We start from the raw sequence: 14464 nt of genomic DNA on the forward strand, positions 1-14464 counted from the left end.
ACCCAGTATATGCTTTGCTTGAAAATGAAGGCAACTGGCATTAGAATGCAAAATTCAGTTAAGAATAATTGTAATGCTGCTTTGGATATTAGGAATGCCAACATCACGGATCCAAGAAAATGCATTAACTTCCCATTGCTACAGAATTTGCAAGCTGAACAAAACATTTTGAAAATACCTAAAATTCTGCAGCAACCTCTTAGGCAGGATGGCCAAAGACAAAGCATCTCAAAACTTCTAAAAAGCTCTAAGTTCCTCTTCAAATAAGCTTTTTTTCTAGATCTTCCACCTTTTCCCAAAAACTCAGTCCAAGGCCTTTCTACATCTCAGTGCCACTCCTCTCTGTTCTCCTACTACTCTTCCTCCCATTCACAGATCAGAACATCAATCGTTTCTCTTTTTTCACTTCAAGAAAAGGTAATGTAGCTTGTACCAAGGAAAGGTAATGCAGCTTGGCTGCACCTGCTTGCACTGACCGTGCCCGAGCCGGTCCCTGGATGCTAGCACACACTTCACCTAATACAAATCCATCACCTGCGACTCTCCCATGTATCTTACGTATCCAGAAATAACACAAAGCATAAGTAGCATTAGATTTTTCACGCTGGCAATATGCTGTAACTACGTTCAGTGGGCTCGTACACTTAACCTTTGTACATTCAACAGTCATACTCCAAGTCCTTCCCAACCCCAGTTTCTTGCACAATAAACTGCAACTTTTCGCTTCTTATCTTCACAAATTGCAAAATTATAAACATGCAACATTTGACTATAAATTAACAAAGCCAAGCATTTTTATAATAGCAGCCCACCACAGTTTAAGCAACACCAGATGCAGAAGAGCTGAGATATCCAAAATACAACCCTCTCATAAACTAGGAACACTTTTATATAAAATGTTGTATTACATTAGCATACAACTATTATCTTAACTATGAAGTCTCAAAGTTTTTTTTTATACGGTATATAGAATTATATGTTTATTACAAATATAATTACTATGTAATCTGCAGGGCATATAATTATGCAATATATGAATAGTATATGCTAATTACTATGTGATTGCAGAGTAATTACATGGTTATTTGTGCCTGGGAGTCAACTGCTGAATTCCATTCTTTAAAACAAGATTCTGTGGAAGAGATCTGAATGGGGCATTTCAATATGAACAGACACCAGCTTACTATATGATACATTATAAAGCATTCTTTAAAAGAAAACCCAAGATGTAACAAAGCGCCTCTTTGCTGATAATCATATACACGTTTTCCATTAAGGGTCCAAAATGTAGTAAATGCAGACACAGAATTAAAAAGCACTCCAAATATGAACACCTCAAAACCCAAAGGGGACAGGTTAATCAATCTTTTTAAAAAATAGAGCACAAGCCAATTCACTGACTGCACAAACAGCAGTGAAAGTTATCTTGGATGGAAGCTGAATTAGGTGCAAATTGCTCGTAAACAATAGCTATGCTCATCCGCATCTTTCACACAATTTGTATCTACCCAAGACTTGCATTCCTCTACACGTCAACTCTGAACGTGGCCCAGGTCTTCTGGTGTTTGGGGTTTTTTTTTTGCTAGAGCTACTCCTGGCTGTAACTTGCCACTTGCCTTTTCTATGTTGATACATCTGTCTCTAGCTATTGTTTCCGGCATATTTATCACCACATTATACAAATTATTTCTACCTTTTAAAACCAAGACTATCATACCGCACATGAGAGATGTGCACCAACTGCATTTGAATTACACAAGACTCTCTAAACCAACTCTTCCATTAATGCCATCTTCTCCCAAGCTTTTAAAGCATCTTTGAATGCAAAGTTTACAATCCAGAACACACTTCGTGCTTTATTTTTATTGCAAAAGTACAACATAATTATTCCAAAGTCCTGTGGTAACTACGAACAGTTAAAAAGACTGAGAGTGTTCCTGAGGATTACTTACGCAGCGGTAATACATAAGGTCAAAATTTCACCCAGCTTCTGTTCTGCAAAGCTTAAACTATTAAGACAGGCAGGAGTTTGGCTCTTACTAGGTACTGACTACGTTAAGAGCAAATGGATCTAATCCAGAGCTGCTTTTCCTGCCAGCATCCTTTGGGAAAGGTCTGTGTAAGGAGATCCTTTTTTCAGTTCCCCCCTCTCTGGGGGCACTTGGATACGGATTGAGGGCGGTCAGAGCAGCTGCCTGGGACACGTAACGATTCCTTCCCGGCATCGTTTCCCCACCCAGAGCTTCCTCTCTCCCAAGTCCACTTTGCCTCGGGCCCATTCTGGAAACCTCTGCCAAGCCACGCAGCTCGCCGCTGCTGCCGAGTGCCGGCGGACGCGGAGGGGAAAGGAGCTGCTGCCTCGGCGGGAAAGCAGCAGCTCCCAGCATCCGCAGGGCGAGGATGCCTGAAAACCTCCTCCCACCCAATGTGCAAAAACTCGGGGGCAGCAATAACTGGCTTGCTGATACTGACTTACCTCCGCATGGGTCACCGGCGCACAGCGCTTCGACTGCACATGTAACACGTGTGTGCAAGGTGAGATGTTTTTCTGATAAATTGTACTGATGAAAAAACAGGCCTTGTATTATAATATAAGGTGTTACCACTTTGATATTTGTTACCTCCTGAACCCCTCCCTCCCCAGCCCTGGCCCAACGTTGTTACAGCTGCAACCGTTCTGGACTCAGGCTCCCGCACGGCAGCAGAAAGCAGCCAGCCAAATGCTCCAGTCTTTTATCCAGAGATGTTTCTAAAGTTTTAATAGGCCTTCCTCTGCCCTGTGTGATCTTCCTTATGCTTCACCCTCTTTCACAGTCTCTTCACCTTAATCTTTCATCTTCCTTGCATTTCCATTTCATTTCTGCACCCACGGAGAGGGTCCGTGGGTGCAGAAAGAGGAGACAGCCCAGGGCTGTCTCCTCAACTCCCGTTAACCCCACGGTGCACAAGAAGGGATTCTCGGTGGATATCGGTAGCTTCTCATCCGTGCTCCCACTAGATGGAAGGTGTGAAAGGACTATTTCTTGTTCTGTAAGATTCCTATTAAACAGCAAAATGGACATTTGGTTTTCAATTTTCTTACAGTACATAAAAAGCAATTTTCTGAGGTTGCCATTAAAATTACAATTACTATTTGCAAGTAATTAGCATTAGTAGGTTTTCTAGGGGTTGTAGTGAAAGGCATGCTGTAAAGAGAGCGGTAAATGTTAATGTGATGGAAGGCAAAATTACAAAGCGATAGAGGTGACCACAGGGGTATGGGCCTACTTCAATGCAGGTGCAGAACATGGCATATAGGCACCCCAAACCGACAACCATAAAGAGGAGAATCATGATCCCACTTTAACAAAAGTGCTGCTATGGGGTTCACCAAAGTACTTCTGCTTTGTAAGGAGAACAGATTAAAAAAAATAAGGAAAGCATGGGAAATGTTGTAATTTGCATCTTGATGGATTCAAATTAACTACCATTTTCCTGGACAAATTCTTCCTCATCCCAAATGTCAGAGATAAAAACAAGTCATCCCTGAGAAATCATGAGACTGATGCACATCACATGTTCATGTTATTCTGAGGTTCTACTTGTCTTCTACTCAGCCTTTAAAGAACAGTCAAGCCTACTTCAAACCTTTTCCATAATCATAAGCAGGTGCTTTACTTTTTAAAATTAAAGCTAATACATTATCAGCTATAGCCAGGGCTTTCGGACTACCTCCAACTACAATATTCACGTTGAAATTACAATAGGTGGCAGCAGTAGGTACAAGGATGAGAGCTCTCCCTGGGAGGCAGATTGCTGGGTTCTGGCATGTACCCAGGAGAGAGAGTTATTTCTCTTACAAAAGCAATGACTGGAAACCAGGATTCCCTTCCTGAAGATGACTCCCTTAATTGTAAATCTGCAGAGGCGTGATCCCACTTGTGCTCTCTTCTTCTAATCTCTTCTAAAAATACATAATCCTTTCTATACCACAGCTCCTCCATTCCTTCCAGACCAACCTATTGCCAATCCATAGGCTACTCTCCCAGACTTTGTGAAAACCTGTAGAGAAGAGCACAGAGCACAGGCATCCCGCTTTCTCAAAGACTGTCGTGATCACTACCTTAATGTCTAAAGCACCATGACATCTTCTGCTAGGTGCCCATTAAAAGAGTGGCTCTCTACTACCAGGAGCGTACACCGATTGCTGTGTGGACAGACGCACCTGCCTGAGGCTGTGAAACAAATCCAACAAATCTGTTTCTGTATTTCCTATTGTTCATCTACAGATTCAAGCAGGGGGTTTTGTTGGTTGTTTGGGGTTGGGTTTTTTGGTTTTGTTTTTTTACACGATATTCCCTGTGCACTTTGTAAGGATTCTGGGCATCTTTAGATATCACCTGGAAGCAGGGGCTCCTGACTTTACATGTCTAAATCTATCTTTTGGTCCGTTTCTGGATGTTTAATTCTACTAAGAGGGCCACATGCCCTATGTGCTGCATTTTGCATTGCCCAAGGTGACCACTGGATCTGGCCTCTAATACTTAGCAGGACTCTTGTCTCCATTTAGAGTTAGACCCTGATACCTTTAGTTGACCATTTCCTGGTGAGTTTAGTAGACATTACAAATAAAGACTGCAAGAAAAAACTCTGACGCTGGGTATTTGTTCATGAAAAAAAGGGGAGAAATGATGCCTTAAGATTTCCTTCAGTTCTTTCAGTCTTTTCTGGGGAGGAATGGGGAAAGGCTGAGCAGAAGAAACAGGTGGCTGAGCCCTGTGGGTTGGCTGAGCGGCATCCGCTCGACTTAGAGTTTATGCGAGAGGGAAGTCTTGCAACCCTAGAGTGAACTGGTTTAAATTTTTGTTCCACGAGAGCAGCAAGGGAGAGGGAAGGAAACCCTGCTCCCCAGTGTTAACAACATTGTGGTCTGCTGCTGAAATTCTGTCTTCACTCACACAAATATCCTGATCTATCACCTTTCATTTCTGCTACAAATCTAATGAAAAGTTATGCCAGGGTCCCTAATTTTCCATGTGGCACTGAGGATGGCAGCTTTGCATTATATTCATGCCAGCATAGTTAAATCAATTTTATTCACTAGAGTTATTCTGAATTTTCAATAATCTAAGTTTTAGAATTTGGTTCTTTAATGCTCCTTTTACTCTTTCCGTCCAAGGTATCTCAAATAGGAGGCAGAAATGTATGAATAAAATCAGAGGCTGCTGAACAAAGACACTTCCAGTTGTTGCAAACTGATCCAGTCACTGTTTCTCACATTACTGAACCAATGATTTCAGTTCAACCCTAAAGAGTTTTAGGGTATAAAGGTCATTTTAACATATCCACGCTGCACCAGCATTAGGGATGGATTATGCATGACTGGGACCATATACAGAATATATTTTTTTCTGAGGGAGTGATCTCAGTCATTCCACCTACAATTCGTTCTCTGTACTGAGTCAGAGGCTGGTTTTGTGATGTGGAAGGCTATCACCACGGTTTCAGCTGAGTTCTTCTAATTAATTTCCCCTTAAAATATTCAAAGTGAAAATGTGTTACTGCATATGCTCTCATGTTATACGGTTCAGTATTTTATCACTGGTTGAACACTAAGTCAACAGAATTGAGAAACACACACAGAAATACAGAATAAACGTGTGAAAATATTCAAACCTACACGGTTGCCATGAGAAGTGATTTACTGCATGCAAGTTCTCAAGACACAGTGAGGGACTGTTTACCAAAGTCATGCCAATTTACAGGGCAACTTTCAGCATTTCTTTTTATTACTGCAGAATTGAATTCACAACTTGTTTCCTCTTTTCCTCAGACTTGATTAATTACTGTGTTAACATAACTACTGTTCTCCTTCTTATAATGGGCTCCCTCTAAAGTGCTGCCCCAGCAAAATAAACCAGGAGAAAGCTTCTAGCTCTTTGCCCTAGCATTGCGATCCTTTCTAATCTCACTATTTTTCAAATTTATGTTCCATTCCAATAAAGCTTGTGTGAATATTATAGCAAATCAGATAATACAAGGTTATGACCCTTGTAATTGATCCTTCAAGGTTCTTTTTGCCTTTTTTCCAGTTGACGTGGTAAAAATTACATTTAGATGTGCTTGTTGACACTTGAGAATTCACTTTGTTGGCCATATACACTGTTTCAGAGAGATCCCATTACATAATGATGTATTTCTAGTGCTTTATTTCTTCTATACCTACAACCCCATTAAGCCGTAAGCAAACCTCCCGCGGGGCTGTAAGCCTACAAGTGTCAAGGGGGCAATGCTCCCATACTGTGCGGAGGGAGCGTAGCTGGAGAAAGTACGATGTGAGGATGCAGCTACTATTTTAAAATATTTTCAAAAAAATAAAAGCAGCTAAAATAATAAGTTAAATTTCCCCGTGTAGAAAAATACACATTTTAACGGACACAGACCATGTATGCCAGCACTGGAAATCAGTTATCTGTAGCAATGGTTTCTGTATCGCATGACCACTGGAATAAAGTGATTAATTGGACTGTCTCAGTAAATGCGATCATTATACTTTTAATTAACCTTTTCAACCTCTTGCACCTTTTAGTTTTGTTATACATTAGATTTTTGCAGTTTTCCAGTTATTATGCTCGACTAAGCTTAAAACAATGCAAAGTTGTGTTAGAAAGATAAGAAAAACAATTCACAAACAACTCTTACTGTTCCTAATAAGAAAATACCGCTGATACTGTCATCACAAGGGTAGTTATAAATCAGGTGGAGGACAGACATTCTGAACCCTGTGGCTGTGTTCCCACCTAATTTTTGTTTTGGCAGCACACTGTTATTTAATGGCTCTGGCTACCAGGAAACTAGCTTTTGAAAATTCTTTCTCAACCTAGTTATAATTACTCCATATAAATCATACAATGATCAATTATAATAATCTTAGCTTCATCCATTATTTAAACTTAGCATTTGAATCTACACAGCAGGAGTGCAGGAAATTCCAGAGTCCTCTCTCTGCTCACTAACAACTGCTTTATTCCTGAAGTCATGCCAGTTACAGAAAAGAAGGGGCCAGCTACTCTCTTAGCTATGACATCAAAACCTGAAATAACCACAGATTTTGGACGAAGAAAGGTTTTGGGCCCTGAATATGGTATTTTTTCTAACCACACTAGCTTCCTGTTGTTGAAGCTAAATTCAACGTGAGATTTTGCTTTCTTTACATTGGTGCACCAAAATCAGAGGAGTTCTACAATTATATACACTGAGAGTATGGTATATTCTTACTTAGAATGGCTTAGATCTTTCTCATATATATGCATACAGACCAGACACATTTGTACACACACGTGTATATGTACATAGAATGTTTCAATACTATTTGGCTGCATGCCTCATTTCACAAGAAAACGACTTATGTATTTATTAAGAAGTATGAGAAATAAGCCAAGTGTTTTTGTTTAACTTAAAGCTGATTCTAAGATGTCTGAACTCAGTGCAATTGCAACGATAAGTCTGAGGGAAGGAGGAAAGACACTAAAAGGAAACAAACTTTCATAAAGGCTCAAACAAAACATCCAAACATTTTTCAGAAAAACTTTTAAACTATAACTGGATTTCAAATTATTAATGAGGATTTTTTAGAGCATCTTACTAAATTATATGGTTTTGACTATGCAAAATATTAAGCTTATGATTATTACCTTTTTGTACCTTGTCTTATTTCAGTCTCAGCCACAAAATGTAAACATAGGGTCTGCTTTGAGGTTTAATATTTTGAAACTTTCCAACACATATTTTAGTGTTTCAACTACACGCCAAGAATTGCTTTGTCAATAAAGCTGTATTTTTCTGGTTTATTTTTTTCATTTAACTAGACAATAAAGCTGTTAAAATGTGGGAAGTGAACATGTAAAAAGTTAGGATATATTAAAAAAAAATAAATTCCGCACATACAGAACCACACTTTTTCTCAACAACAAAAGAAAAAGTAAAAGGAGGACCAAAGGGAAAGAAAAAAAAAAAGAGGTTAAAGGTGGGAACGTGAATACTGTCTGGCACAACAGGAAAAGGGCTGAGAAAGCCCTCAATTTAGGCTATAAACATACATACAAGTGGGCACAACTCCACACCAGCAACAAAAATATAAATCCATATGTCCAAAGTTGGGCATCAGATGAAATTTGTCATGGACAAAGCACAAGTAGAAGCTCAGCAAATGGTGCATAAGTAAGAAGTAACTGGTAGGATTTACAATTTTTTTTTTTCTTAATAAGAGGCAAATATGACCCACAGAAACTCTTTTCAGGAGGCTTAAAAACTTTTCCTCAGAAGTCTAACTGGCAACTCCATTTAGCTCATCAGATGGATAAATGCACAGTGGAGGAACCAAGGAACTTCTCCGTGTTCCTCAGCTTCTAAATGCTGCAAGTTTTTTAGGGCTTTGGGCAGACTTTGGAGATGTCAAGGAAGGAGAGCTTGTCAGAACAGGAAGGAAATTCTGGAAACACAAAACCTCACACATGATAAAGCTGGCAGTCATATTTGATCTTAGACTCACAAGGTTGGAAGGGATTTCATAAAATAATCCACCCTCCTGCCCCACAGCAAGACCAGCTACAGTCAGAATAAACCCTGACTGATGCTGTCGTCTTAGGCATACCCAAGTCCATAGGACCAGGGGGTATGCACGCAAAAGCGCTGTGGGATCTGGTCGCTGTGAGGCTGATCTCCTTTTCATAGGTCTTGGAGATCAGAACTTCCTGATGACTGGAATAAAGCAAATGTCAGAAATATCTTCAATAACAAGTGGGTCAGCCTAGCCTCAGCATCAGGGATGATTATGGAGCAAGCCCTCCTTGAAGCCATATCCATGCACAAAAAGGACACAAAGGTGATGAAAAACAGTCAGCATGGATTCACCTAAGTCAAGTAAGACCTGACTGCCTTCTATATTGAGATGGCTGGTTCAGTGGACAGAGGGAGAGCACAGTATCAATTTACACTGACTTTAGCAAGCCTTTTGATACAGTCTCCCATATTAATCCTTGCAGCCAAATTGGAAAAACAGAGTTTGGGTAGGAGGACTACAGGGTGGAAATTGGCCCTTCTTGGAGTGGGACCTTGATGACCTACAAAGGTCTCTTCCCACCTTATCTGCCTAATTTATGCTCTAACCTGTTTTTCAATAACTCCACAGCCTCTCCAAATAGCTATCCAGTTTTCCCTATGCATCCCATTAAATTTTTTCCTCATATCTAATCTATCACTTACTGCAACATAATTCCCCTGTTTCCTTCCTAACGTTACTCCTTTCCTCTTAGCAATGGCTTTTGAACTTCTTGAAGACTGTCATTCTCTCACCACTACACTCTTCTTTTAAGCCAGTCCTCCCTGATCCACTAATTGTTTCTTTGTAACATGTCATGCTTTCTAGATATCTAAACTTCTGCTATTTTATACTCAGATTTGAAAAAAAAAAAATGGAGATTACAAAAAAAAGAAATCTGCTGACCAAGAGTTACTGTATGAGTTGTACTCAGGAGATCGCTACAGACAGACAAAACCTTTTAATTCAAGAGTTGCTGAAGCATAGCTTACTCCAGCCTCAAGCAATACCAGTGTAGGTAGGGATGGTTTACACGCATTGACTGTCTACTGCAGGAGTATATATTAGCTTATCTATGACAGCAGCTTGCTCCTGATAGCTATAACCTGAAAAAAGAGTCAAAGTGTATAAAACCTTAGTAGAAAAATTATCCTGCTTATTCTGTGGTATTACTCTTTCAGAAGGAAAATCAAGAGAGGACAGAGGGCTGGAGAAGTGACTGTGAATCAAGTCTGACAACAGCAGCTGATGGGATAAATCAGGAAACATCTGAAAGCAGAGTGCGGAAAGAGGCTCTCTCCAGCATAACAAGAGGCAAGCTCTACCTTCTCTACAGCTCTCCTGCAGCTCCTATCAGGTAGACACAGATGTCTCCTGTGGTCATGACACAAGTACATTCGCAGAAGTAACAATCACAGTGACAGCAGCGGTGTCAGAAGGGGGCAGAGGCTGGGTTAGTGACAGCAGCGGTAGGCGTGGGGCGAAGGTTGGCATCATGGCAGCAGAGAGAGCGATAGAGGCAGAGAACAGCAAAAGTCACAGCAGCTGTGGAGGCACCGAATTGTCCCCACTTTCCCTGCTGCTAGTGAAAACCTTTTGGGGCAGTTATCTGGCTTATGTACCAAAGAATATGAGCCATTAACCCACCACCAGCTGCTCTTCTTTTCTCCATCAGTTGGTCCCAATGCAATCCTGTTGAATACAAATAAATTCACCATAATGGGCAGAGGGTAACACTGGTAACTCTTGCCTGCTTGTGGATTTGCTGTGGCTCAGCTTCGGGAAGCTGATGTGAGCTGCAGTCACTCTGCTGCTGACTTCATCTTAAGGCTCGTTGTTGAGACTTTAAAAGCCAATGATGAAGGAGATTTCTGCATTGAGGCAGGTGCACTTAATGGAACAAGGGAAATAAGATGCTTTGGAAACAAGTAACTTAAATGATACTGACTTAGAGATTTAATAATTATTATGATGGTCACTATCCGACTGTGTGTCCAGAAGGTAAAGCAGTACAAAAATAAGGCAAGGCAGCTGTGAATGATGTGTGTCACTTACCTACATGCAACTGGGGGTTTATTAACTTCAGGTCATTATGTTATTTAATAAACTAGACCACGCTAATAATTAGATCACTGCCTACTGTCTACTTTATATTACCCTTCACTTCCACTTATGCCACTTATGACACGTGGCAATAGACAAAAAGCTTCTTTCTGTTTTGTCTTCAGTGTTCTGGGCTTTCCCCTATTCTCTGCCAATCCATCTCCCTGAGCTAGTCTGGTTTACCTTTACTTATCTCTTATAAATGTCCAAATTCTCTTATTTTCTGAATGTAAAAATATAGTCCTTCCTGAAAAAAAGGCAAGCAGGAAATCAAATTATTTTGACTTCATCGTTAACTACATAGCACTCGTGACTCTTTTTCGAGATGCTGCCCCCATGCCTCAGTTGTCTGTTATTTAGTGTCCAGTCCAAAGCCCCCTGAACACAGTATTTTTTATTTCCATTTGCTTCAACAAACTCTGGGTCAAGGTTCAATAAACTCTGGATCCAGATTTTATGCACTAACTCAGCCTGTGCCTTAAACTCATTTAAATCCACTAAGCATTTTATTAAGTGCTATCATGAACTGGGCATCAGCTTACACTCTCCTTGGCTTCATTTTTAACTCTAAAATACATGTGGAATGCATTGGCTTTTATTTAGTGTACATGTTTACAAATATGTGAATGCACATGTACATAGGAGTAAAGTAAAAACAACTGAAAGAGTATTACACTAAAATTAATGATTTCCATGTTCAAAGCCTAAAGTAAAATGAATGTCCTCCTAACTAGTGTGGAGTGATCCTCACTGAGTAAAATGACAACACTATTTACATTTAAATAGTCCATTTTATTCAGACTAACTTCACACATACACTACTGAATTGCAGCTGGTTCTGGAGTGGAGAATTATACCTATCCAGCACCAGTAACACTGTCCAAGAGGCACTGGAGGGACATGGATAGGACATGAACTAAGAGTGTATCATACTCCTGTAATCGAAAGTATAACATTTACCCAAAACACTATTATTATTTTTTTTGCAACGTTAACTTTGCTGATCAGGTAAAAAGTGTTACTGCTGCCAGGAATTCAAACCCTGAGACCTGACATCGCAACTGGGGATGACATCCCACATCCCGCTGGGACACTTGTGCAGTATTGACCTAAATGGATGGGTTTGAAATACTAATTCACTGGTATTACCAATATTAATCACGCTCCCTTCACTGTGGGTGCAGCCAGTACAGCGTTGCGGAGGCAGCAATCATACAGTGGCAGCAGCTTTCCTCTGGCACATAACACAGCCACTGATCACTGTATGATGTGGCAGCACGGAGACGACAGCTCCCCAGCCCTAGCACATGGCAGTTGCTCTGACCTCCTGTGTCACCGAAGCCATGGATGCAGAATGGGTGCGGAGCCTTTGTATTGCTAATTTCTGCCTGCAAACCTCGATGCTTAACCAAACTGAGCAGAAAACTTCGGCAAGTTTCAGTGTTCCATTTTTCTCTACCATCTTTTTCTTGAAAAATGGATTCAGTAACACTGTTAGGAAAATCCTGGCAGAAGGTTAAAGTACTTAGAACCAGTGCTCCTCACAAACAGGCTGATGAGGAGTTTCTTCTCAGTCCTGTTGGAGATAGGAGATGAACAGCGCCTCTTTGTTTGCATTTACATGCTTCTTCATCCCCATCAAAACCAAAAAAAGAGTTTGCTTATATACCTATTGATTAGTGTCAATAGCAGTATTTTTACTTTTGAACTTACATTTTTACATTTAGTTAAAAAGTAGTACTGAGATTAAAGCCTGTGACCTAAACTAAATCTGCATCTTGAAGCTAGTGATGTTCTAAAATCATTGTGATGTATGAGAGAGACCTAAAACAATAAAGACCCCAACCGCCCCAAACAAGCACAACACATAGAGGCACCCAGGAGAGAACAGAATATCAAAATTCACTACGCACTGGATACCACTAGCCCATGCATTTCGCAGTCAGCAACAACTCTGGCTCTCCCAGGCCCTCATACAACTGGGAAACTCTCACACGTCCAATTAAGTGTACATCCAATACAACAGTTTCCTCTGTAATTCAAGAGCAAGAGAAAGATAGATTAAGACCACTATTGAATCAACACCAAAACTTCAAATAAAATGAATCATGATTAGCTGTTAAAGCTAGAATGATGTAGAAAGGAGAGATATCCACAGTATGGTAGTGCACCAGTAAATAAATAAAGTACAAAAGTCCCACATATTTGACATGTGAAGAACAAAACTATCCATCAATGTCTTGGCACGGATCGATCAAACAGAATGCTACTGCCGAAAACGTAATAGTATGATGGTAATAATGTAGCCATAAAGCCTCTACTCTATAATTGACTGCTTCCACTTCAAGCTAACATGTCTAAAAGAGTGACTAATGTTCACCTAAAGATTTCACTTGCATGGAATGACAATCAGCTACACCTCGTGCTATTCTCCATAGATTGCTTATGCTGGGTAATTGTTGAGGGACACGAGCCAGAAGGGAAATAGTCTCCTTAAATAAGGAAATTTAGGTGAAGAATGGTATGATAATCTCAAAGGAAAATATACAGTTTCTCATCTGATTGTAAAACACAACGCAATACTCTACTTCAGCCAACATATTCCTTTCCTAAAGCAGAAGCATCAGTAGTGAAGTGACTCCATAAATAGGTCAGAGTAGGTTTTATATTTCAAACCGGTATTTAAACTTTCAGCAAGGTATAAAAAATACACTGTATGCTTCCCAAAATTACACGCTATATTCTTTGAATAAAGAACATATTTCACAGAATTTACAGATAGATCGAATGCTTTGGTCAAATTTTCTTTTGGTAGAGGGGGAAATAATGCAATTTCACTGGAAGTCAATAGAGTTAATTAGTATTATAAACCCAAACAGAACTATACACTTCAAGGACATGATTTGTCTTTATAACTTACTTTTGTGATCTTACAGAGCAGACTATCTTAAAAATAGTATGAGATAACACACAGTTTATTTAGTTTTAATTCAGGAGACTGAGATGAACTTAAGCATATTTTTGTACTTTCCCGGATGAAAAAAAACCTGAAAAACAGAACAATCAAGTTCAGGATTTTTGATTTTTTGAGGCCAGAATGAGAATTTTAAATTTGCTTTGTAGGTTTCACCGCAGATAAAAATATATTTATAATTAAAATGTTTGGAACTCTCTAATGGACCATGAGCGTAAGTCAAATTGCTCTGTCGCCTTTGATATATACTTAAAGGTAATTGGCTAGTCTTAGTGATGTATTTTTAAAGAGCTACCTATTGATTAATAATGTTTCAGTATTAATATAACCATTTGGAGTGGATCAAGAAACATCAATAGCAGAAACCCATATTTATCCACAAATTAACTGGGTATAGATCTGTTGCTTTAAGCCAAATGGGGTGCACTCACTCATTATTTTACAAGAGGAATGAAGACAACTGTAACAGTGAAGATTAAAGCAAAACTTATTTTTATATTTTAGCTGCATACAATGGATAAAGTTCATGTTTTTATGCTCTTGCAGAATGCACAAAGAAAGGACACAAAACCAAAACTCCCACCTGCGGAAACCCAGGACACAGCAATTTTGTACTTTGGGACCTTCTGCTCAAATGTTGGACAAAATTAAATGTATAGTAGAAACCGAGGTGGGTTTTTCTTCTTTTTTTTTTTTTTTAATCCAGTTAAAAATGGATTAAACCAGTAAATGATCTTGTAATCTGATCCGTATAGCCAGAGCTCTTACAGTCACACTCATCTCACTGCCACCCAACTGGCTCCATAAGG

The 14464-nt window shown here is 39.7% G+C and overlaps 1 protein-coding gene across 1 annotated transcript in view; it reads right to left on the minus strand.

The window, feature by feature from the left end:
* The window catches only part of GFRA1 (GDNF family receptor alpha 1), a 150962-nt gene that overhangs the window by 58250 nt on the left and 78248 nt on the right, over positions 1-14464 (minus strand). The window lies entirely within an intron of this gene.

Source organism: Egretta garzetta, unplaced genomic scaffold, assembly GCF_000687185.1.
Source record: "Egretta garzetta isolate BGI_Z169 unplaced genomic scaffold, ASM68718v1 scaffold486, whole genome shotgun sequence".
Lineage (NCBI taxonomy): Eukaryota > Metazoa > Chordata > Aves > Pelecaniformes > Ardeidae > Egretta > Egretta garzetta.